Below are 26,070 nucleotides of genomic sequence, written 5' to 3' on the forward strand. Positions count from 1 at the left end.
TGTCGAGCTCATTGTTGATTAAACAAAGTAGGTACAATCCACCACCAACAACGGCGAGCTCCAGCTCCCCCTGCTCCAGACACTTTCAGCAGAAACAGGGGACATGCAAATCACCTCACTTCGCTGCTCCGAAAAACGAGAGGAAACATTTCTGGGCTTTCATCTTCCGCTGTTTGTTATTTGTTTACAAACTTGCTCTCCCTCCCTCTTAATTTATGCTATTTTGCATTTAGCGCAAAGGTGCTACGTGATAATAATGACATTTTTATTGCCGAGCCTTCCTTGGCTCTCTCAAAGCGGAGATCACAGGCACATCCTAAGGCTACGGCGGGATTACTCTGTAGTGAGACACCGCACAGCAGACATCACATTAAAGCTCAGACAGCTCCAAGGATGTTTATTTGCTTGATTTGCTTCTAGGATGGAAATGTACAAAGGACTGGAGCAATAAAAAATAAAATAAAAACACCCCTCTTAGCTGGGATTTGATTTCCACGGGGAAGGAGGTGTGCGCGAGGCGCCCCTGAGTGACTTTTTGACAGCTGTTTGTTTTTGAAAAAAGCGTGGATGTGATTTATTTATGTCTCTGACAGATTGTGTATGCATAAAGAGTCTTGGCTTTTCATTTTTTGCCCTCCATGAGGAAGAAAATCCCCCAAAAACCTCGAGTCCTTTTTGTTATTCATTGTTTGAACAGCAGCGAGACGTGGCGTGCAGTATTAACAAACACCTCACCCCTTAAATGCTCTCGAAGATCAAATCCGCTGCAGGTAATATTTAATACATTTGCCTGTCTGATACAATATCACCAAGGATAATAAATGCGCTAATGCGACCAATGAATATCACACCCACTTTCACAATGCTGATTAAGAATTAACTGCTTCAGCTGACACTTAGGCTTCAAAGCCAATTTGCTGTGGTAATTGAAGGAGATGAAACTGTGAGCACAACAGACTTGAGGCGATGAGTTGATTAGAACTGATGACTGCATTGGCTGCTTAATGTGTGTGTGTGCGGTGAAACACCTGCAGAGCATGGCTGCTGACGTTAAACAACCGTTAAAGAAAGTTAAAGTTTTGCGTATGTCTCACGTTAGACTATTACTTTCAATTTTTTGACAGACTGGCTCCTAATTTCAAGAGAAATGTCCCACACAACTTTCTCATTGTGGTTTATAACAAAAACTAACATTGCTGTACAACCGTAATATTTATGTAGGTGCGCACCATATGGAATATACACTCACTGGTCACTTTTTTTGGTACACCTGTCCAACTACTCGTTAACTCCAATTAATAATCACCCCGGGTTTCCACAGGAGCCGTCAGCAGCACGTTACTGCAGCAGCACGTCTTGCTCACGTAAGCTGCTGCTTGGCCCTTCCCACGAGACGCGAAGCAGCAGGGGAGCAGCTGTCACCGACCGAGCACGAAGTCACACGAGTGACTTCGTCAGTAAACACAACAACAAGCAGGAGAAAACTACAACATGGTTTGTGTTTTATGTTCTGTCCGTTTTATAATCGCCAATACGGACCTGAAAAACAAAGGAGTCCGCTAGCTAGGTGATAACTTCTCACGGGGACGCACAGTTAGTAACCTTTTTTAAAAGTAAAGCAACCGGAAGGCAGTACGTTCTTTATTATGAAAATCTCGGTAGCTTCTCTCCATTTCCGCATCCGATTTCCTGTCTTTCCTTCCCCAAAAATGTCGAACTTGATCCGTTTCAGAGGCGTCGCGCGTAGAAAATAGAACCGGCGCGTAAAGGCCGCGACATGCTGCTCCTGAGACACGGCCGACTCGCGCTGCTGACGGCTGCCGACGGCTCCAGTGGAAAAGGTTCTGTTGACCACAGCGGTTCCTATCAGCAGCTATGACGTGCTGCTGCAGTAACGTGCTGCTGACGGCTTCCGTGGAAAGCCGGGGTCAGCCAATCACATGACGGCACCTCAGTGCATTTAAGCATGTTGACATGGTCAAGACTAGTGTTTCCCAGGCCACACTGACCTGCATGTTTTCCATGTTTCTGCTTCAACACACCTGACTTACTGTACATTGCCTCCTCAGGAGGCATGCTGCAGATGCCTGTTAATCACGCATTCATTAAAGTCAGGTGTGTGGCAGCAGGGAAGCACTGGTGTTTAAAAGGGAAACATGGAAAACATGCAGGACAGTGTGCCTTGACCTGGGTTGGGAAACAAGACGATCTGCTGCAGTTCAAACTGAGCTTCAGAACGGGGAAGAAAAGTGATGTAAGTCACTTTGAACGTGGCATGGTTGTTGGTGCCAGATGAGCTGGTCTATTTCAGAAACTGCTGATCTTCTGGGGTTGTTACGTGCGACCATCTCACAGGGAATGGTCTGAAAAAGGGAAAACATCCAGTGAGCGGCAGTTCTGTGGGCGAAAAAGCCTTGTTGATATCAGAGGAGAATGGCCAGACTGGTTCGTGCTGATAGAAAGGCAATAGTAACTCAAATAACCACAAGAGCATCTCAGAACGCATGACACGCTAAACCTTGAGGCAGATGGGCTACAGCAGCAGAAGACCACACCGGGTACCACTCCTGTAAGCTAAAAACAGGAATTTGAGGCTATAATTCACACAGACTCACCAAAATTGGACAATAGAAGATTGGAAAAATGTTGCCTGATCTGATGAGTCTCAATTTCTGCTGCGACATTTGGATGGTAGGGTCAGACTTTAGTATCAACAACATGAAAGCACAGATCCATCCTGCCTTGTATCAGCAGTTCAGGCTGGTGGTGGCCAGAGGGACTGGTGGCACTTGTGCTCAGCAGTGAGTCCGCGGGCAGCTGTGACTACATCATCAGTGTAAACGTGTGTGTTAATGGTTGAATCATACACCTAAAGAGCTTTGGAGTCCCCTGACTCTGAAAGGCGCTATGCAAATGCAGGTCATTTATCACTGACTTTGGTCTGATGTTTATTACTGTTTCCTGATCTCAAATATTCAATGCAACAAGAAAACAAAACAAAAACCTACAGTCACAGAAAGAATGAAGATAAATTTGTGGGTTTACAGCAAAAAATATATAGTTTTGCCTTATCGTCCAGCCCAATTGCAGACTTACTTTTGTCTTTTGAGCAAAACAAGTCTGGACTACGTTGCAGCCAGACTTTATCTGCAACTGACCTGTCAATACAGTCGTGACTTTTATTAATTTCTGTGCTCCACCGGCGCATTGATCATAGCCTCCCTCGTTCCAATGATCTCATTTCAGGTTGTAATGTGAAACTAAAGGGTCAATACAGACATCTTACTTAATCCTCATTTTTTGGCTGCTCCACTGGCTTGAGGAACTAAAATGTGCAACTGCACAATAGCCTTTGGAGAGCTGCACCAAGCTGTGCTGCACTGAAATGAAAAATTAGCCTTAAAATAAAACTTTTATTACTGTTTTTCCAAAAAAGACTGAAAGACAGACTTGAGTTAAATGAAAGTGAAAAAAAAGGTTGCAACTAATAGTAATTTGAGTAATGAGAGAATCCATTAAAAGACTGCAGAGCAGTGTTGAATGTAAAAAAGAGAGTACCATTATTACAGACAACATTTGATGGTACAACACATTGTGCTCAGAAGTGCTGCTGCATGTTCTTTATTCCAATCATGATCCATCAGGTGTGTACACAATTGGTAGCATAACTCACTGCCAGAGGGTCCGTGATGCAGTTTAATTGCCAGTTTTTACAAAAAAGGATTTGACTAAGTGGTTGTCACGTAAATAAAAAATTGTATCATAAATAATCTGAAATTTAAACTCGCCAGACACTATTTTTGACCACAGCGAAAAAACTACAATGTGCCGCGGTACAGTTTAAATTCACCGTTAGCATTGTTAGCTCAATGTTAGCCTCTAGCTTGCTTCACTCGATATTAGAGTGAAATACAAAATGCTGTGGCTTCTTGGGGTACAAGAAACACCTTTGTGAAAGGAGAAAAACTGACAGCCCCCAGTTGGCTGAGAAGGACGTCTTTTCAGTGTAAACTTCCTTTCATGTGATGAAGAAATAGACTTTATGTTACGGGCTCGACACACGGGAGGCGACATCGCCTCTCCTCCATTCATTTTCAATGAGACATGCGCGACAAAGCAATAATCGCGGGTCTCCCTCGTACTAAGTGAAACGTGAAAAATGTGCATATGAAATTTTGCGCTCGTGCACGTGTCGTGCACAGGCGACCCAGCGACGTGATCCCAGAAAGTTGAAACATTTTCAACTTTTCATCGCTGTTGCTCGGACGAGGACCAATCAACGGAGGTTTCATTCACTGACCAATGAGCGGACAGGATGCTCCGTACACCTTCAAGCAAACATGAAGGAGAAGTTGATTATTATTATGTTTTATATAGTAAAATCAGAAGTAAGATTTCACATAACTCTAGCCGCACCTTGTGAAACATCATATCTACCATTTTTTAAACTCTGAACCGCTTAAATAACCTTAATTCCCTCCAACCTGACCCAGCCAAACAAAACAACGGAAGTTTCAATCTCGCCATGGAACAGAACGCGTAGACGGCTTTGCCGCTGGCCACTGCCGCGGGTCACCTCCCGTGTGTCAGGTAATGAAAGCGACAGCGACAAATTTCGCTGATCGCGGTCGTTTGTCGCCTCACGTGTGTCGAGCCCCTTGTTGTTTCTGTGATGACCCTTGCCCCCTCGGTCCATCCTCTCATTTCAACCTGAGCCTTTTGTCCCCACTGCCGAGGATTCAGCACCAGGAACAGCGCCTGAACCTGCTTGTTTACACTCTCCAGCGCCCCAGCGCCAATTCAGGACCTCGGAGAGAGGCACGCCGGAGAAGACAGCAGCTGATCTTCATCAGCTATCAAGCGGCCGACAGACTTTAAAAGGGGAGCAAAGCAGACAATCTGGGAGAGCCAGGATTAGCCTGTGATTCTCCTGAGCTCATAGAAACTTTGTGCTAATGTTAAATCGTTTCCGGTACTGTTTAAGGTTTTTCCTAAAGAGATCCAGAAGTGGTCTGGAATTCTCCTGAGCTCGGTTTACAACCAATGCTAAGGCTAAACATTTTAAGGGTACTTGCTAAGGGTTTTTGTTATAGGGTTTTGGCTTGGTTATCCTCTTTTGTAGGATTTATCTGACAAGGCGTCAGTTTTCTTATTTTGGTGGCTTTAATCCCCATTGGACTTATGAGCCGGGGATATTTTCGTTTTGGTGGTTGTGATTTAAGTTCGGCAGAAAGCGTTTTTCATAAGCAGTTAGTCTGCTTATGTTTTCAGTTTCCACCTTATTCTTCACCATTATTATTAAGCCTTATTTTGCCGTTCAGACACGGACACCTTTTGTTAATAAACCCTTTTGTTTTTACTCTCACCTCCTCGTCCTTTATGCACACACACACACACACACACACACACACACACACACACACACACACACACACACACACACACACACACACACACACACACAAACTACTACACCTATTTTCCTGTGTTAGTCCCCTCATCCTCCTAGACCTTCAGGAGGGGACGTAACATAATGGGGGCTCATCCGGGATCTTTTGTTTTGATAATAGCAAATTAATTAGAATTTGCCCGGAAATTAATAAATAGGTTGTGCGCCCCGTTTTGGTTTTTCGTTGCGGTTTCTTGAGTGTGTTAAGTACCCTGGGACTTCTTCATTTCGGTGGTTCACCTATCTGTGTTTTGGCTTTTCCCAGGTGAGCTCAATAATAATTAGTTATGTTTTATTTGAAGGAGTTTCTCCGTGCACCGTCGTGGGAAGCGCTTGAGGCCTGTCGCAAGAGCGATCTGGTAGAGGTGGCTGGGTACCTCGATCTCCGTGGCACCCGCACAATGGCTAAACTGGATCTAAAAGAGACAGTTATTGCTGCTTAAGAAGACCTGAACATGCTGCCGGTTAAGGAGACTGGAGATTTTCCTGTCCTTTCCCCCCATGCGGATGACGTAACAGGACATGAGGACGGAGCAGGACCATCCACGGCGGCTCCCAAGGAAACGGCTCCCAGCTACCAGACCCCGCCGGCTGACAGTAAGACACCTCCTTCACCACTAACACTGCCAAAATATGATCCTGTTTCACCAGCATCAACTCCGAGTTTGCCGGAACGCTTGGAAGTACGTTTGAAAGTCCATTTGGCTCGGCTAAAATATGAGGCCGAGGAAAAGGAGAAGCGCCGCCAGATGGAGATGGAGTTGGAGATCCGCAGAATGGATCTGGAGGCGGACACAAGGATCAACCTGAAAAGACTTGAGTTGGAAGCCCAGGCTTGGAGACAACCGGAGATCTCCAAAAGAACTGCACAGACTGTGGAGACGCACAAGGACGTGTGCGGACCCAAAAAGACGAGAGAGGAAATTACCCCTGGAGGACGACAAAAACTGGACATAAGTAAGTGCATTGTGCTGGTGCCACCTTTTCGGGAGGTTGAGGTGGACAGCTACTTTCAGATATTCGAGCGCATTGCTACAGCTCTTGAGTGGCCTCGTGACGTGTGAGCGTTGATCCTCCAGTGCAAGCTCACCGGCAAAACCCAAGAGGTAATGTCTTCTTTGTCCCTTTCCGACAGTTTGGAGTACGATTGTGTTAAAAGTGCAGTGCTAACCGCATATGAACTGGTCCCAGAAGCCTACAGACAGAGATTTAGAGCATTATCGCATAAAAATCCTCACCAGACATTTGTCTAGTTCGCCAGAGAAAAGGTATTATTGTTTGATAAATGGGTTGCAGCATCAAAAGTGTCCTCTTTCACTGAGCTGAAAGAGTTAATTCTCTTAGCAGAATTTAAGAGATGTTTAACGGAACGAACTGTTTTGTCTTTAAATGAACAAAAGTTAGCGACCTTGTCTTCTGCAGCATTGTTAGCGGATGAGTTTTCATTAACCCACCGCGTTAGCGGTGAACTTCCACCCAGAGATGCCAGGCGGCCTCCTATGATGAGGCCTGCTCACACCGGTTCTGTAAACGTCAACCAGCCGAGATGTGTTTACTGTCATTGGTCAGGGCATGTGGTAAAAGACTGTTACAAATTGAAAAGAAAAAATGAACAGAAAAACTCCCCCTCTCATGAGGTTGGATTTATAACAGAAAACAAGCAGTCCCGTGTGACAGAAATAAATGACTGTTTCCAGCCCTTTTTGTCCAAAGGTGTGGTTCAGATAAATGAATCGAGTCCAGACCAAGCACCAGTTATTATCTTGCGTGATACTGGGGCATCACAAACTCTCATATCTGAAAATGTGTTGCCTTTTGATGAAAACAGTGCCACGGGCGTGTCAGTTCTGCTGAAAGGAATAAATGATGAGCCGATTTCTCGGCCTCTACACAGTCTTTCTCTTGTGTGATTTAGCCAGAGGTTATTTTGATGTTGCTGTTTGCCCATCTTTGCCTATCGCTGGAGTAACACTCCTGCTTGGGAACGATGTGGCTGGAGGAAAACTGGTCCCTCCATTACAAGTTTTAAACAACCCAGTGTTGGAAGCTGTTCCGTGTGTTGAAGTGCAGACAGGAAATTACCCAGCCTGTGTCATAACCTGTGCTCAGGCACGTAAACGGGAAGAAACGTTGCAGTTATCCTCTCTTTTTGATGATGAAGAAAATAAAACAGACAATCATGTCCACGAACAGGATTTGGAAACTGCAGCCGACACCGATGATGAGGGCGTATCACTCACGTCTGGGCGTTTGCCTTTAACCCGGCTGAGTTTAGGAGAAGAGCAACGACATGATGAAACTTTGAATAAATGTTTTCAGGATATCAAGAATCCTGGTGGTGAAAACTCCGGTAATTTCCTACGTGTAATGCAATTTTGGAACAATCCTGCCGCCAAAGGAGCACCTTGGGGTACTGTGAAACAGATTGTAGTTCCCCATAGGTACAGCAATAACGTTGTGGGTTTAGCTCATGAAAGTCAGTGGGCAGGACATTTAGGCATCCGGAAAACTTACCAGATTATTCTAGAACATTTCTTCTGGCCTGGCATGAAGAGGGACGTGGCTGATTATTGTAAACGTTGCCATATCTGTCAGATTTCAGGAAAACCAAATCAGCTGCCAGCCCCAGCCCCTCTCCACCCGATTCCTGTAATCGGGAATCCTTTTGACACCATTGTAGTAGATTGTGTAGGTCCATTGCCTAGAAGTAAATCTGGTAAGAAATATCTTTTAACCATAATGTGCACATCCACCCAGTTTCCAGAAGCTTTTTCATTATCCACAATAACAGCAAAAACAGTCACCCGAGCTTTAACTCAGTATTTCTCATTGTTCGGTTTACCACGTGTTCTACAAACAGACCAGGGAACCGACTTCAAGTCGGAGCTGTTTAAGAAGGTGGCCCAAACTCTGGGTATCCACCATGTGATTTCAGCAGCTTACCATCCGTAAAGCCAAAGCGCATTAGAACACTGGCACCAAACATTTAAAAGCATGTTGAAAAGTACTGTTTAAGTTCAGGGAATCAGTGGGGTGAAGGTGTTCCCTTTCTGCTGTTTGCAGCCCAGGAGGCCCCCCAAGAATCTTTGGGGTTTAGTCCAGCTCAATTAGTCTTTGGACACACACCGCGGGGCCCTCTTAAGGCTCTGAAAGAACAGTTCCTGAGAGTTCCGGAGTCCAAAAAGACAAAAATCAACCAATACATCAAGAAATTCCAGTGATGTATAAGCCAAGCAAATAAACTGGCTAAGAAGAATTTGTAGATAACCCAAAAAGAGATGAAACGGCATTTTGATCGAAAAGCTGTAGCCAGGGAGTTCCACCCCGGTGATCAGGTTTTAATATTGAATCCCTTTGTTGGCACTAGCTTGTTGGCTAAATTTGATGGTCCATTTGATGTGTTGAGAAAAATCAATGATACTACTTATAGTATTTCCACTCCTCATCGTCGCCTTAAGTCCAGGGCTTGTCACATTGACATGCTTAAGCTTTACCATTCCCCTCAGGCATCAACACCGGAGGTTTCTGAAGCTGCGGTGTGCGCAGCCACATCCTTCAGTCCTATCCCTGAGGAGGAGGACATCCACCTAAAGCTAAAACCAGTTATTAGCCCCCGACTCACCAACTCTTTATCTTTGGCCCAGCTACCAGATATCCTGGACTACTTGGACAACAACATAAAATACACACTGCTAAATTTAATACGAGTACTCTTGTCTCTTTTCAGATGTACCTTCTCGAACCACTGCGGCTAGTCATGTCATTGTGAAACCATCTCAACCTATAAAACACCACCCTTACCGAACGAATGCTGTGAAACGTGAACTTTTACAGCAGGAAACGCAGTATTTGCTAGAACATGGTTTAGCCGTGCCCAGCTGCAGTCCGTGGAGCTCACCCTGTTTAATTGAGAAGAAGCCGGATGGCTCTTCTCGCTTTATAACTGATTACCGAAGAGTAAATTCGGTTACAGTGCCAGATGCATACCCCTTGCCCAGAGTGGATGACTGTATTGACTGGATAGGAGATGCCTCCTTCATAACCAAGGTAGAGTTACTAAAAGGTTACTGGCAGGTACCCTTAACTACTGCTGCCTCCAAAATCTCTGCCTTTGTTACTCCGGACATGTTTTTGCAATACACAGTAATGCCGTTTGGAATGCGAAATGCCCCGGCAACTTTTCAGTGAATGATGAGCTCTGTAACTTCTGGCTTATCAAACTGCACTGTGTACCTTGATGACACTGTTGTCCACACATCCACCTGGGAAGACCACAATGAGGGTCTGTGGGCCCTTTTTCAGCGTTTAGCTGATGCTCGACTCACCATTAACCTGGCTAAGAGTGAATTCATTAAAGCTACAGCCCAGTATCTGGGAAAAGAGGTTGGACATGGGAAAGTACAAATGTTGAAAGAAAAAGTTCAGTCCATCACGGAGTTCCCCAGGCCGAAAACGCGTAGGGAACTGAAACGATTCATAGGAATGGCTGGCTACTACAAATGTTTTTGTAAAAATTTTGCCAGTGTAGTTTCCCCGCTAACCAGTCTCTTGAGTCCAAAGGTGCCATTTATCTGGGATGCAATTGCGCAAAAAGCGTTCGACTCCTGTAAGTCTTTGTAGTAACCCTGTTTTAAAAGCCCCTGACTTGACCAGGCCCTTTAAACTCGAAACCGATGCGAGTGATGTAGGGGTTGGAGCCGTGCTTCTACAAGAAGACGACGAGGGGATTGACCACCCCGTTACCTACTACTCACAAAAGTTTTCTACATACCAACTGAACTACTCCACGGTGGAAAAAGAAACTTTAGCTTTATTGCTGGCTTTGCAGCATTTTGAGGTGTATGTTGGCTCCGGACATGGGCCGTTAATTGTCTTCACCGACCATAACCCTCTGGTTTTTCTTTCCAGAATGTTCAACAAGAACCAGAGGTTAATGAGATGGGCCCTCCTACTCCAGGACCACGACCTAGACATCCGGCACAAGAAAGGAGCTGACAATGTGGTTGCAGATTGACTGTCTCATGGTTTTTAGAAATACAGAGCTACCAGGGAATTTTAGAATGTGCCCTTTTAATTGATATTCTATGGTTTTTTTTTAAGAAAATATGTAAATGTTACCTGGAGGGTGAGTTCCCTGTTAGGTTTTAGAGGTATACCCCCTTTGGGGTATGTCCTGTTTGTTTTTTTATTTGTGTTGTGTCACGCGGGTTAGTGTTGGTGTCCTTTTGGGCACCATCTCGGGAGCACCCCAGGAGGAAAAGGGGCAGGCTTGGCCACCCCACTTCTTCGCTGGTTAATGTTTTTTTAAACATGTGCTTAATCTGCCCACCTGCACGGCACATCAAGCTAGGCTGCAGTTTTAGACAAGCTGATGTTAGGCAGTCAGTGGGGACTCATCCGTTTTTATAAAAATCCACAATTGGTTTTAAGAGGCATTTCCTCCCTGAGTTTGGTTTTTGGTCATTTTCCTTAAGAAAGAAAACCCCTTTTAATGATTTTCTTTCTTAGCTGTCTAGGGGGAGGCTGTGGAGGGGACGTAACAGTTTCACTGTAAAATTCTTACTTACTGTGTTTAAAATAGCTGAAAATGGAAATAATAAATTAATTATATTTTGGCTAGTTTTGTAGAAAAAAGTTAAGTGTGTTGCTTTTGTAATAGTGCATTTTAGTTATAGTTAAATAGTAGTGTCCTTTGGCAGGCCTCACCTCTGTCAGTGAGTCCAAGGTTGGACTACATCGTAGCTCATCCCCACCAGTGTGTGAATGGATGAATGACTGACTGTGTTGTGAAGCGCCTTGGGAGGTTGTAGAACGCCAAGACGGTGCTATACAAATGATAAATGATAAATGACCCGCACTTGTATAGCGCCTCTCAGAGTAAGGACTCCAAAGCGCGTTACACTACAGTGTATCATTCATCTATTCACACACACATTAACGCACTGATGGTGATGAGCTACGATATAGCCACAGCTGCCCTGGAGCACACTGACAGAGGTGAGGCATTGAGTACAGACATTATATTTTACACTTCGTATTAGGGGTGTCCCGATTGGGACAATTTTTCCATATTTTTCAGTGATCTGAGATCAACAACTGATGAGTCTTGCCGATCTCCCGAAATAGACTATGAGCACGTTAGCGTATGCTACTTCTGGGAGGAAAACTCCTGTAGAGGGCTCCTTTTCCTGTGTGATAGTCTCGCCCTGTTTATGGTCACGTTTTCTAAAAGAACCAAATGGATGACAAATGAAGTGGTGATTTACATTTCTCAAGATGTCTGGGACACGTACTGAATTGCTCCGCTCTTCTGTCGGCCCGCATGAGTTTAAATAATTCCAGGGAAACCTCTGAGTCTGCTATGAGCTTCATCCACCTCTCCGTCTTCGTCTCCCACAATGGGTAGATATGGTTTATATCTCCGTTCCCTCTCCAGAGCTTAATTCTAGAGGCAGAACTGGATTTCTGTGGAAAGAGAGACAGCAAAAGCAGCGCCCACAGCTGATCCCTGAAGCAAACAATCGATTCATATGTGGAGCTGCAGGAGTTTTCCAGAGCCATCCCAGAAATTTCCATGATCAGTAAAAAAAAAAAAAAAAAAAAAAAAAGAGCATTGTTTCCTCTCCCGGAGCTTACGTCTCGCTCTGCCGTAAATCTGGACGCAGAACTGACGTTTCCCGTTGAGAAATAAGAGAGCTAGCGTTAGCTGTGCCCACCTTAAGGACATTCAAAACATGCAAAGAACCAAAAGAGAGTAATGAAGCGAGAGCTGCTTTTACTGGCTACAGCCCACCTCGTGCTCTTTGTAACTGAACACAATCTTTCCTTTTTTTGTACTTCGGAGACCATCTTCACAGTTGCAATTCACTTGTCCTTGTAGTTTTATAAGCTGATAATTAAACTGAAGCAAACATCTTTACTGTGAACTAAATTTACTGTGTATCTTCATTCCTTTTACCGTCTTTTTTAATTAGATTTTTCCTACTGGGAAGTCAGAATTTCCGAGGAGAATGCAAATGCACCATTAGCTGATAACAATGGTAGCAATGGAAGCTAACATACCAAGCTAACGTTATCTTAAACAGTTTATTTAGCTGCTGGAGCAGATTAAAACGATGATGCCTCACACTTAGATCGTTGTCACTGGTTTCACCTTCACCCGTCGCATTTAGTAAAGTGAAGCCAAACTTTAGAGCGCTTTCATGTTCTTCTAGTCGGGAATTCGGAGTTCCGAGGAGAAAGCGAACGCACCATTAGCGAAACGGAAGCTAACATATCAAGCCAATTATATTTACCTACCGGAGCAGATTAAGATGAGGATGTCTCACTTAGATCGTTGTCGCTGGTTTCATCATCATCCAGTTACCCATCACATTTAGTGAAGTGGACCCAAGCTTTAGCGTGCGTTCTTTCTACCATGCTGCTCTGTTTACAACTCGCTCGCAGCGAGCGACGACAAAATGCTCTTGCGCATGCGCAGCTGTCTTGGCAAGTTCTCGTTATGATGGACGGGTACCAAAACGAGGCACCGTTTGAAATGACGTGAATCGGTGCTTGGTCGGTACTATGGAATTCAGTCGGTACCTTAAAAAGTACCGAATTCGGTACCCATCCCTAGCCACAGCTGCCCTGGGGCGCACCGACAGGGGCGAGGCTGCCATACACAGGCATCACCAGTCTATCCAAACACCATCAGCAGGCAAGGTGGGTTAAAAAGACAATGTGTAGTTTTTACCATTAATTTCTGAAAATATCCCTTAAAATGTTGTTGATAATGAATGAAATGATGCCCAGTTGTTGAAAATTATTGGCGGCTTTGTAATATATAACCAAAAAAATCATGTCTAAAACACATGGGACTGGGTCTAAGTCTCTGGGCGACGCCGTATTAGTCGCCATGTTTCCTTCTACGGGAGCCCATAAGGACAAAATGCATTTACTGATTTAACAGTTTCAAAATGTTTGCCATTCTTAAATGTTGTTATTTTACCCATTTACCTCTTCACTTGTTACCAGTGATGAAAGGGACTCTGATGTGCTCGTTATTTTGCTGAAGTTTGCACTCCCCAGGGTTTTTTGATCCAAATGGGCATCAGTTTGTAAGATCTTACTCCAACACAAAAATACTGCTTGCTTGCAAGGATTTAGGAATCTACTGCCCCCAATTGCCAGGAAAAATACACACTGTCACTTTAAGTGTCTTGCCCAAGGACAACGACAACAACAGATTGAGCGGGGCTCAAACCTGCAACCTTCCAATTACAGGGGCGAGCACTGAACTCCTGTGCCACCATCGCCCATATGAACAAACGTGTAGAGAAACAACAAATAATTATAGACACAGATATATACCAGTATTTTATCTTGTGAAACTTTATTTAACAATAGATTTATTACTCTTTTAGAGATGGATTACTTTCTTGTTTGATTTCCCAAGAAAACCAATCTGATTGGCCCAACATACAGTTCTGATTTCCTGCCAGAGAGCCATGTCACTGTGCACTTTTGCCTTTCTGAAAGGACAAAGAAGTAAAATGCACAAAGAAACCTTACAGATAAAGGCAATAGGTAGAGGAAAGTGTTGATATCTCCCAACCTTCGCCTGGTCCTTTCTTATCAACACAAGCCGACACCATAACGAAAAAACAAATATCTGAGACTTTGGGGGAAACTCTGCTGTGTGTGATAACACTGTGGTGCCCTTTACTTGCAGATAGGGCATATAATGAGGTAAAAATGGGGAAAACATTGGATTAATAATACATGGGTCATTTGTAAATCAATAGAGGGACATCAGGCTAGTGAATAGGCTTGAGGATTTATTCTGATTACAGAGTGGCAATAAAGGGCCATTTACAACCTGAATGGGACAGCTAGTAATTAAGAAGCCTGCCTTCAAACAAAAAGAGAGGGAGTTCTGTGGGAGTTAACTCCAGGGAGTACCTCTGCATGTTAATCAGCATGCTGTATTTCACCTGGGCACGACCGGGAAGCAGAGTACTCAAGAAAAAAAGTTCAGTAAAAATCCATCTTATTACAATATTTGGACTGCTGCATAAAATCACTAGAAATGAAAAAAAGTGGAGTCACAGGGGGCAGAAAAGTTGGGGATGATAAACTAACTCCAGAATAATCCAACCTTGCTGTTAAACATAAACACACCTGTATACACACCAATCACGCCCCGGTCCTCCGGTTACTCCAATTAACTTCCACTTTATTTTACCAGATTGCAAATACACTAACATATTGACTACATTAGTGTCAATCTGATTTTATGCCCCTGACAGAATGATGGATTAAAGTGCTGGTGGCTGCAGTCAGCCGCCGCTTTAATTGGTTTGTCTAAATGTTTTATGAAATCAAGATAAAAATCAATCAGTCTCCGAAAACTGCTGATTCATCCGAAAACCATGAAAGACACGGTGATTGATTTGAGTGACCAGGAGGCCTGCAGAGGTGATATGTGCCCACGTAGCAACAGCTCAAGGTTAAATGGAGCTAGTGGAGAGGAGGGGAAGCAGCTACGCCCACACATTAAAAACAATCTGTTTTAGCATGCTCCTGTTTTACCTGCATGGGACAAGAATGTTTACACAGATTTTTTACTAATACAGTTTTATTTTGGTAAATTTAAATATTTTTTTACTCTGATCGCCTTCCCGCCATGATCCATGACTCCCCGCAGGCCATTTCTCACTTTTCTGCACCAGTCGATGTTTTCTAGGTTGTTTTCTGCGACTTCTAAGTAATAATTTGTCCAACACTGTGAATCTTTATATTGTGGTTTATTTTAGAACTACATAGTTGGCTCATATTAGCACTAGCAACATCAGGCTGAAGCCCCAGACAATCAAATTAAACATTCTCAATCCAGTGGATTTATTCAGCACAACTAGCACAACCAGCTCCGTTAGGCCCATTCATAAAAATTAAAAAATAAATAAAAAATAGCACTAAAAGCACTGCCTATAAGTAAATGCCCTGTATTTGATATGGCGCCTTCTAGAGTCCTTGAACCCCCCAAGGTGCTTTACAACACAATCAGTCATTCACCCATTATGTGACACATGTTCCATGTTTAACACACAATTCAGGAATTCTGCTTGCTTTTTAATCACTGTTAAAATCGAGCTGTGGCATTGCCGGGCCAGGGACCTTAAAGCATCAAAAGTCTTAAAAAAGAAACACCAGTTGTTCACTTGACAGGTAAGGGAAAACAGTGTTTATCTTGTTGCATTTGAAGAAATTCTCTCAGATGTAACTTTGGACCAAGTGGCAAACAGTGGCTATCCACTGCAGGAATGACTGGAAGGGTCTCCTAAAATCTGCTACGCAATGGCCTAAAGAACAAAAAAATGTATAAGGTCGAAAAACATCTTTTTCCTGGTACTCATCATGTGAGTCTGACTGGTGCCTTAATGTAAACATAAAGTCATTGTACTTGGCCTTGGCATGCTCTTGATTAAAAGTTATTTGCTTCTTCCAAACTTCAAATGTGCAAGTTTAACTTCTTTAAAATGCTATAAATGAGCGAGGAAATGGATTTGTTCATGCAGACAAAGCCGCTGATTGACCTATGATTGGCAGAGGTGCAAGCATGTCATTTGAAGACATTATGTGACAAAACCTGATACGAGGTGTGACGCGTGTTTCTCAGACTTGTGTGATACCCATGAGGACTTCAGGGTCCTTGTATCGAAGAGGATTGCTACGAAGACTGCTTTTTTCTACTTTCTACATTAAATTTGATTCTGTCAGCATTTTTCATGTGACTAAATCCCAAAATTTCTTCACAACTTGAAGACAATGAAGAGGCTAGTGCTTGTAAAGAATCAATGATTAACCATCAGTCTACTAATCAATACAGGCCTGAAATGTACCGGCATCTTAACCATCAAGCCTCCTCCAAAGGAGACAACACAAGTGCACTTTACTAGAAAGAAATACTGCCAAATGCTCTCTTTTATATTGATGTGATTTTTTAACGTGTGTGCCGAAGTCTAATTATGCTTTAATGGGTTTTGTAATTGAAGACAAATTGCTTATTTTGAATGAGGATCAATGTTTTTATTCAAATGAGATTGATTCCTAATTAAAAACTAACTGAGCATTAATCAGAGGATTGGCGTGAGTTGAAAGCAACCAAGAATATCTGCAACTTTGTCATCTATCTGCACGTTTTGCAGGTCGGGCAGAAACGGGGGGGGGGTTTGCTCGGCTGCCTGCAGCGGTGACTCATCGCATCTGCGGATAGATATTCCTCTGCAGCGTGACATGTGCTATCTGGGATGTCAGCTGAGATGAGAAGACGGTTGAAATGCAAAGCCATTTCCAGCTTGTTCCATTGTAAAGCCCAGCCATGTTGCTCGCCTATTGTAGGGCTTCCTCCCAGTTATCTGTCAGGCCTGGCAAGCACCCTATTATTTTCTGCCATTTGACTGTCCCCTCTGCCACAGAACAACTCTTCTACGGTGCCATGTGATCACTCTGATTCTTCTGACATCCAGCGAACAGCATCTAGTGATCTGTAATGGTGGTAATGTTTCCTGTAAGAAAATGGTTCCTGATAATAGGCAGGAGGGGTGAAGAAAGCTCAAGAGAGAATAAAAGACTCAGAGACAGAGAAGATGCATGGGAAGAGGCAACTTTTATAGTACCACCAGTTTTTACAAAAAGTAAGGAGCACAACATTTGTTTGTAATGCTTAGAAGTTTAGAAGATAGTTTGTGAAAATGATTTATTTGTTTACAGTCCCAAAATGTAACACGCACAACAGTAGCCATAGTAGAATGTAATTCCCTTACCTCTAGGGCAGGTGTCACCCACTCCAGTCCTCGAGGGCTACCATCCTGCTAGTTTTCTGCGTTTCCTGCTCTACCACACCTGAAGGGAGTAATTTAATCCTCTCCTTAATCTGCACAGGCCTGTTAATTACTCATTCATTTCAATCAGGTGTGTAGGAGCAAAGAAACAGCTAACATGTGCAGGATGGTAGCCCTCGAGGACTGGAATTGGTGACCCCTGCTCTATGGGATCAATGCACAATTAGTGCAGTTTAGGAAGAAACTCGTCCACCTTTTCTGTCTAAAAGCAACATTTATTCTACAGGATCTACAACTTTCTCACAGTCCAGGGACGTTTTTCCAGATGGTTCCATTTCTAAGCATTACACTCATGATTAAACACATTTTTGTGCATACTCATTCCCTGCTTGAACAGCTCTTCTCTGCTTTTATAGCAGCACCATCAGTCCGCCTTTTGTCAGTGCGACTGACTGATGAAGTGGATTACATTAAATAAATGATTGTAGTAATGTTTAAAGTTTACAAAATCATTAATTTGATGTGATTCTTATCTTAAAAACTGTCTTTATTTAGTCCACATTATTTTTATTGTGATTAAAGTTTTACTTGGCTTATAACTTGTCTTCTCAAAACTGAATCATCACTAAATAGTACTACTTCCAGCTGTTGTAAATCATTCAGTGCGGACACATGCACATCTAGATCGAGCTAAGGCAATTATAGAGCTAATAGAGCTTAACCACAATGGCAGCCTTTATTGTACCAAATGACTAAATTAAGTTCCCAGGGCGGTCATAGCTCGACTAGCCTGGGATGTTGTTTACATGCAGTGAAATGTGCTTTTTCACCAGATTAACTGATGCCTTAGCTCAATTAGGAATAATCTAGTTTGGTTTGACTTCAGCTGGACAAAGGCGCTTGCATGCATTTTAAAAGTCAGACAACAGCAATACTTTAGTGTCTGCATTCTCCCTAGAATGTGAACTCTGGATAGTGTTATCAGAGCATGCGAGTGAAATAATAGCGATGTTGACCAGGATAATTGAGATAATTATATTTCCCCCCATATTTTAACAGAGTTTAGTTTGCATACTTTGGTCAGTTTTCTTTGGCGTTTCCTGGTGGTGTGCTGAAAGCTGCCTCCGTAGCACAAAGAACACGTGCAAAGGAGCATAGGGTAAGATCCTTGGTCTGTCAATAGATGTGTCTGATTTTAAACCAGTTCGGTCAACTGACTGAGAAATTTGTAAGGATCACTGCTGGTTCTGCCTGTTTCTAAAATGTGTAATCTCATCTTAGTGATTCAAGCTTATTTAACAGAAGACAGAATGCTAAAGAGGTTCTTCACTTTTTTTTTTACATTTGCAGTGATCTCTAGTAGGAGAATGTATACCTTGTAAGTCATACTGTGGGGGAAAAGCTTCGGTGCATCGGTTTCAGCATGGAGAATTCAGCCAAAGGAGAACGTAGCTTCAGACGACCGGATTTTATTTCCTGATATTTGGACAGCTTGGCTCTGATTGGATAACAGCAACAGGACTCTACCACTGACTTGCAATGTTGATGTTTTATCTCCACAGATAACACGATGCTGGAGGAGTTCTGTCGTGGGGTGAAATTGCTAATGCCAATGGTTAGCTTCTACTAACTGAAATTTTCTCTGTTGTTTCCTGGACGCTAACCAACAACAGCCTTCCCTGTCGTGAGTCAAAATGGGTGAGTCCACGAATGTTAAAGTAAAAGTAGACAGTTTTTCAACGTTAGGCTAGAGCTTTAACATTGATCTCTGTGATTGTTGAGTTAGAAACTATCTGGCATCACTCTGCAGCCCTCTGCTGACAAAAAACCATACTTGATAGTTTTGTGGAGCGAGTGGGTGCTCTACAGGGGGAGCTCTTTACATGCTTTAGGGCTGTTAGCTGTAATGTTAGCAGTTAGCGTTTTCAGTTGGCCGGTCGTCAACAAAAAGCACAAGAAGAAGAAACATAAGTAATTAGCATTTTCTGTTGGCATCATGGAGCCTAGAAGTAAAAGCAAGAGGGATGTCTTTGGAGGTGTTGTAAAGAGCTAACACCAGAGTGAATATGGGAGTGGTCTACACTAGTAAAATCACGGACTGACGGTGACCTGGTTTTGTTGCTAATGGACTTGTAAGTAATAATAATTGCCCACCAGTGTGGACCTTTTCACTTCATGGCTTATTTTAGTATTAGTTGGCTAGCGTTAGCTTACTGTTAGTGCTAGCTACAGCAGGGACAATTGTAATTCCACTTGCAACCAGTAGGAAAGAGGAGCAGGAAATTGCTCTGTGGTACTTAAATCCCTACATCACATCAGCGTTGCAGAATAGTTAACTTGTGAGTTTTGCTGAATGCCAGTACACACCAGAGAGTCTCAGCCACAAAGCAGCTTATCCACTTCTCCGCCGTGCTCCTTGCTGGACTTGCGACATCACAAGATCCCACGAGCCTTCAAAGGTCACTGGTTGTTTACGCCATCTGCCATTAAACCCCATAAAGGAAATCACATTTGACATTGCTGCTTGATGTCATATATGTTGTTTCTCTCCACTGCCATGATTAAAGCCATGAAAAACACACTTCTGGAACGATACAGGAAGTAAATAAGCTATTAGGTTGCATGTATAGACGTGAGCTACATAGATATGTAATTGCATCACTGCAACAGACTTTAATTTTGAAAATTATCGGACATCCTACACTGAAACCATATGTGATGTCCTGTCTAGCTCTATGTTAACTGCAAAATTTGATGTACCCCAGAAGCGGCTCACGGCAAAAATAGAACCCGATCCTATCTTTAGCGGCGCAGCGAGCGGTTTCTAGTCGTCGCTGCTGTTTGAATCACCCTTATAGACTATAAAGGATTGTATTTGAAGCAAATCAAATCAAATCAAATCAACTTTATTTATATATCACTCTTCATACCAAAAATGCAACTCAAAGTGCTTTACAGATTAAAATGGCCCCATAGATCCCACATTCCCATCCCAGCCCCCCTCCCCAAGTATAAAACAATTAAAAATTACAGTTCCCCTCCCGCACCCAACTTCCAAAGTGGACATACAATCACCCGCACACTCGTCCATGCACACACACACACACACACACACACGCACACACACACACACTCGTGAACACCAGAGGAAACAATAGGCTGAGTTCAGATGGGTCAGATAATGAACGACACATCATCAGCTGAGCCATCTGCCCTGGCAGCAACAGATCCACGGCAGCAGCCAAGACACCGGCCCATGACGCCCAGTGGCGTACGGCAGAAACCCCCACCAGTGCCCGGGCACTACCCGAGGAGCGCCCCGGCTGCCGCCGCCCCTGACCACCGGCCCCAAGGCAGAGGGCTCCGCAGAGGAAACACTGGAGGATTTAAGATATATAACATATAAAATAATAAAAGCTAATAATGATAAAAAGTGATTATAAAGATAGTAAAAGAAAACATAATCATGTAAAAACACTAAGATGTAGATAAAATGATAAAAATAATAAAAGAGATAAATATGTATTTACAGATAAATAGTGATCAGTTAAAAGCTAAGCTAAAAAGGTGGGTCTTGAGCCTATTCTTAAAAGCCTGGATGTTCCCTTCGGACCTGAGGTCCTCCGGCAGCCCGTTCCAAAGGCGAGGGCCGTAGTACTTGAAGTACGCCTCGTCGTGGGTGTGAGTCTTAACTTAAGGGATAACTAGGAGACGGCTGCCAGAGGAGCGCAGAGACCGCGAGGGTTTATACAGTAAAAGCAGTTCTGAAAGATAAGAAGGCCCAAGACCATTAAGACACTTAAAAACCATTAAAATAACCTTAAAATCAATCCTGAAACATACGGGGAGCCAGTGCAGTGATTTTAAAACCAGAGTGATGTGCTCCCGCTTCCTGGTCTTCATCAGGACACGTGCTGCTGAGTTTTGTAAAAGTTGTAAACCTGAGATGCTTTTTTTGGGAAGACCAGAAAGCAGGGCATTGCAGTAATCAATTCTACTGGTTTTAAAAGCATGCATCAGCGTCTCCTTATTGGCCCGAGAGAGAATGGGGCGGACTCTGGCGATATTCTTAAGATGGTAAAAACCTATTTTTGTGATGTTTTTAATGTGGGGGATACAAGTCAGCTCAGAGTCGAAATTAACGCCCAGATTCTTCACTTGTAGTGATGGATAAAAATACATTTACTGTAGTTTAGGTAAAAGTTTCTCCACTGCTGTTCAGCGCTGCTAATGATTCCAATGTAAAGTAGGGGTGACAGTGTGATGACGATCTGTCAGGATTTTCAGATCGTAGAGTTTCATCCTTCTATTTGCTATCTGAAGGAGACAATTTTCATGTTCAGCCTGCATGAAAAACTCAGAGTGACTAATTATAATCAGAAATAATCATTAAAAATAGTTTATCAGTGATGGACCTTTTTTTAAAAAAAGGGAAAAGCAAACAGGAGGTTTCAATTCTATTGTTCCTGCAGATGAGTTTTCAGGTGACACAGGGGCTGGCTGTTACTCTCAACGAGGCATCACTGCCTCTCTAACATGGCAGCACTGTAAATTGCCTTTTAACCCTCTCAATATGTTTTGATAAAAGGACGAACAACTAATGGGCCATTCCCATCTGTACCGGGTCGGCCCGGGACGGGTAGCGTAGGTTGTTTACATATCTGGGTGGCCTGGTATTTTTCCGGGACAACCAAGGCTCATTCTCAGCCCTCTTCTCGAGGGGGTCTGCTTCAGGCCGACCAGGGCCAACACACCCACTGCTGACAGCAAATTCACACCTTCCATTAGAGCAAGCCTCTGATTGGTGGGTAGAATCAGCCCACATGGGCTTAAGGCAAGGATGTGTGGAATCAACCGGGCCAGGCTGGGGCCGACTGGGGCTACCCGGCCCGGGCCGATCCGGTACAGATGGGAATGGCCCATAAGTCCTTCAGGGGTACTTCTGAGTTAAAAAAATGCTCACTAAATACGTACAGTATGTGGAGTAACCAGGTAGGTAGGTTTTAACGTTGCAATTCTGCAACGCCTGCCTCCAGAGGATTAAGCTTCTTGCACTTTTACCGCTAAAGTGAACTCAACTTTAAATAAGGCTTTCCAGTTAAGTCAAAGTTCACCGAGTAAAGCAACAAATATAGTTCCTTTTTGATTTTAACTAATACCAACATTTTCATATGATTTCTGGCCACATTACAAAGTCAACCTATTCCCTAAAGATGTTGAGTTTCTGTTTGAAAAACAGCTAAATGACCAGTTGTATTAAAATAACCACTTTAAAACTTTAAGCAGCACATTAAAGCAGATAGGACACTTATTAGACTGGCAATTCATGTGGAAGAAAACTGGAAGTGTGTTTGAAATACAGACCCGAATTTAAATGGCAGCTTACTGTTCTATACACTTGTTAGTTTTGATGTAAACCTTTTGCTACAAAGGAATGCTCTAGCCACCCTATAAGAAACCAAATGAGACTGAGTTGAATCTTTGCAGTTTGAGTTTTTTCCTGCATACCTTTATTGTTAGGTGTAACATGGCAAACAATTTGCAGCAGTAGCTCAGGGTTGCAGTAGCTCAATAGAGCGGGTTGCCTCATGATCGGAGGGTCACAGGTTCAATTCCAACTCCCGTCAGGGGTAATCTGCTGTTGTGTCCTTGGGCAAGACACGTCACCCAACTTGACTGTGTTGGTGGTGGTCAGAGGGGCCGACGCCACCAAATGGCAGCCTCGCCTCTGTCAGACCGCCCCAGCTGTGGCTACAAAGTAGCTTACCATCACTGGCAGTGTGTGAAAGCGTCTTTGGGTGTCCTGAAAAGCGCTATATAAGTTCAATGCATTATTATTATTATTATTATTATTATTATTATTATTATTATTATTATTATTAATAATAATAATAATAATAATAATCACATTGAGGTAAAAATTAGCACTTTTTTCTTCCTAATAAAAAAGCTGGTTCTCCTCACACAGCCGTGCCCTGAGCTGTGCACCGCCACACTGGTGATGACTCTTGGTCAAGTTCCTCCTAATAGGCCCAAGCAGAGGTTATGGAACTTTATTTATTTATTTATTTTTATTTCTAAAAATGAAAAGTTCAGAGAACCAAGCTTTTAAAGTGCAGCGAGAACTTTATTAATATGAGTTATCTTACAATAAAAGGGAGTATTAATTTGCTAATAAACAACATTTTCTTCATCAGTAAAGATTTATGCTAGCTTGTGGTGCAACATGCACTCCTCTTTGCATGTGATGTGAATCACTGTTGGCTATAATGACACCAAACTTCAGCTCGGTATCTGTAAAACTGACTGAGCCACTTATGTGCTTGCTAAATTCAAGCAGCTGTGGCAGCCATCTTGAATCTGGTTGACTCCAAAGGTTAATCAGTTGTGGACTTATGTGTATTGGCTATTTCCTGAAAGTTTTATGAAAATCCGTTTGGGAGTTCATATTGTTTTACTGACAGACAAACACACCCACGCTTTTTGGCTGTGTGGACTAAAATATCTGAGGTAGTGTAGATCATGCCAATGTATTTTCTGCAGAACACGTCTTGTTTTTGCAGCTAGAGAGAGGAAAGTATCTTTTTTCTGTTTGTTCTTGTCTTTCTCTGTTTGGAAAGAACTCTGTTAAACCATTCGTATGTGTAAAAAGTGCATCACTATTACTCTGCAAAACTGGAAAACGGGGTGCAGAAAAAATATCCTCGTCATCATTCTGTTAAAAAAAGGACGTTTAAAGAGACGTGAGATGAATCCTACAACACAAGTACAGTTTTGGACCACATTCAGATTGTGTAATCAAATAATGAAGCTGAGCTCAATCAAAACAAAAATCCTCTGCTAATACCTTCATGCAGAATGATGTAGAGCACAAACAGTGCCAATCAGTCCTAACCCGGTCTATGGAAATGTGCATTTTTTGAGAATCCTACCACCCATTTAATGCGCTCTACCAAAAAGTGAACTCACTAACGCATGGTAGAAAAATCCAGAAATCGGAAATGTGTCCCAAAGTTTGCCTCATGTCTCCAGCCCTCTATCTCTCTCTCCCCTTTTCACAATGACAAGACGTTAAACATTATATCCAAATTGGATCTGGGAGACGCAAGCGTAGTCTGCATCTGCTGCGAGGGACAAATACACTGAGGCGGCTGATTGTTCGAGGAGGCACTGAAAATTGTGCTGTCATGGTGGAAAATGCTGAGAGATTAATATGAGCGCATTTCACTGCCATCATCTCACTTTCATTATCAAGTAACAAGCGCTGGGGGAGGGAGGGGGGCAGGGGCTGAAGGGATAAAAAACTAAAACTGCTTCACCGCTCAACCTGAGATGCGAGTGTGACATCATGTTGACAATTCAGTGTGTGGGTACTATTCAGGCAGATGCAGGCATATCAAGGCGAGCCATTACTGTTAGTAGATTGGCTTAGCTTTGTGCTGAGTTGTAATTGCGCAGCTGTCTGGCATCAGTCCTCCTGAACAAATTGGTCGAGGCAAGACTGCCTTCCAAATGAACCGGTGTGGATGCTGCACAACCAATCTCCTCACAGGTTTTTAGCCATAAGCGGTGCGTCATTTTACAACTGTTGACCGTATGATTGTTATGAATTCTAGATGAATGTGAAAAATTTTGAGCACTTTAGAGAAAAGTTCAGGATGAGTCAAGAGCTCGTCGCTCTTAGTGATTTGATGAGACCGAGTCAAGGTCTTATATAAATACACTAAGCACGTGTGTCTTCTTTTTCTTTTGTTCTTTATTATACGCAGCGCTATAAGGGTGTGTTGTTACCTTTGCTGAAATGTTTCGACGTTTCACCGCCACCTTCATCAGAGCAACCGCCAGATGTTGGTCGCGTCACTTCCTTTTATCCGCGAGCAGCAGAGAGCGACATGGCCCTCTGCTGCTCGCGCCTTCGCCGCTGATCACCGTGTCCCCTGAGTGGTTCAGGGTGTAAACTCCTACGTTCCTGTTCATGATCCTGGGTCCACGTCCCCTTATCTCAATTCATTCTTTGACCCATCTTTTGAATTTCTGTTGTTTTGTGTTTCTGATCCATGCGTTCTCCCAGTCCTTGGTTTTCTCTTGTACAGTGGTCTGTTACGACCGATTTCTTTACTGTACTTTCTGCTTCTCATCTCACTGCTCTTGTGTCTTCGACTTGTTTCCTTCTCACACTACTTCTATGGTCTGTTTTTCGTGTGTTGAGTTGACGTCCTGTTTTTCCTACGAATGTTTTATTGCAAAGTTTGCATAGGATTTCATGTACGACTCCACATTTTTGCGTTGATGATATCTTGTCTTTTGGGTGTACTAATCTCTTTCTAACTGTCATATATGGTTTTGTTGGTTTGTTTATGTTTATGTTATGCCTTTGATATATGGAAGTGTCATTACTGGTTTTGGCTCGGAGTTTTCAGGGATTTTAACCTCAATCGCTCAGTCCCAGGGCGGACACTCATACTACTAGGTCACTAAGGCGGTTTGGGCTCTGAGCTGGATCATGAACACAGCTGATTTGTTTAATTTAGTGATGAATCACTCATGTAGACGCTTAGGAAGGCTTGGAGACAATCCAGCTGTTAGATGAAGGTGTTAGAAAGAAGATCACACAGCGAGGAGATAAGTTTCACTTTCGATTTGACCACAGATACCTAATGGACACTAGGGGGTGCTAAAAGCAACTAAAACTGCCTAGTGTGCCTTTAAGAAGACACAGCTTCAATTGAATATTTGCATTATTTTGCTTTTTATGTTCATCATCAACAAATTTAAGTTAAGGCAGAGGATCGCTAT

Source organism: Nothobranchius furzeri, chromosome 2 (genome assembly GCF_043380555.1).
Source record: "Nothobranchius furzeri strain GRZ-AD chromosome 2, NfurGRZ-RIMD1, whole genome shotgun sequence".
NCBI classification, from domain to species: Eukaryota; Metazoa; Chordata; class Actinopteri; order Cyprinodontiformes; family Nothobranchiidae; genus Nothobranchius; species Nothobranchius furzeri.